This window comes from Alligator sinensis, unplaced genomic scaffold (genome assembly GCF_000455745.1).
Source record: "Alligator sinensis unplaced genomic scaffold, ASM45574v1 scaffold768_3, whole genome shotgun sequence".
NCBI lineage: Eukaryota > Metazoa > Chordata > Crocodylia > Alligatoridae > Alligator > Alligator sinensis.
Window position 1 is genome coordinate 1,817,718 of NW_005842135.1, and position 1,291 is coordinate 1,819,008.

The window sequence follows — 1,291 nt, forward strand, 5'->3', positions numbered from 1 at the left end:
TTAGATATTAGGAAGAACTTTCTCACAGGGAGGAGAAAAGCACTGAAACAGGCTACCCAGAGAGGTGATGCAATCTCCATTCTCCAAGGTTTTTTAAGACTGAGGTAGGCAAAGCCTGGGCTAGGATGATCCAGTTGGGGATGGTCCTGCTTTGAGCAGGGGGTTGGACTAGATGAGAGTGGCGACACGTAGCGGGTGCACGTGCACCCCCTGACTCAAGAGGCACCAGTTGCCTGAGGTCCCTTCCAACCCTAGTTTTCTTTGATTGATTATGACATCTAAAAAACAGCAGCAGCAACTACTCACTGCTGATTGATGCAAGAGAGTCCTGCAGAAACTCACCAGTCTTAAGGGGTGGTTGTTGGAAATCTTACCAAAAAAAATTAACAGTTTGGGAGGGTAAGATCTGGTGCATCATCCACAGCTTGCAGATACCTTTCCGGGCCCAACTTTCCACCCTCCCTGGGTAGCGAAATGTCCCTGCCTTTGCTTTTCAAGGAGGTCTCTGCAAGGACCAAGACACCTGCTTCTGAAAGCCTCTGTCCTCAGTGTGCAACTGCCACAACATCAAGATCTTTCATGACTGAAAATGGCACAAATTGTGTTTTTTTTTCCCCCACCTTCAGAAGATGTATGCATGTGAAAGCAACCCCAGGAGTGGCGGCCGGTGCCTGTTTCCATGGGGTTCTTGGGCAGCATGACCGAATTAAGAAAACTGAGCGTGAAGGTGATGCTGTAAAGAAGAGGACATCTTTAGCCCTGGGGACACCTGGGGATTAAAAAGTCTCTGGTTTCCCTTTCCAAGCTGAAGTTTGTCTGATTCTCTGCACATCAGTTGCATGCGGGTCGGGGGACGACGACTCCCTGGCTGCTGGGTGGTGCCAACAGGAGCAGAGCGGACACTGGACGGGCCGAAGGGCAGTCGGGCAGCAAGGGGGTGGTTGCATGCGCCTGGCTGGGGGGAAAGCCTTGGTGTCACCAGACCTAGGTGGTAGAGAGGAGGAAGGGGACCCGCCGAGCCCCTTGCACACGGCAAAACACTTAGTCCGGGTGGGGTGAAACAAGTCAGATCTCCACAGCCCCGGGGCAGTGGCAGCGCTGCCCACCCCCCTCCAGCCGAGCGGGCGGCAGCGGCGGTGCACGAAGGCGGCTGCAGCTGTGGATCAGCTGCTGAGGGGAGAAAGGGGAGGAGTTTGAGGGGGATCAGGAAGCGGCGGAGTGTCTCACACCTCTTTCGCGCTGCCATGGCCGGCTGAGGGGGGGATCGCCGCTGCGACCGGGGAGGCGGAGG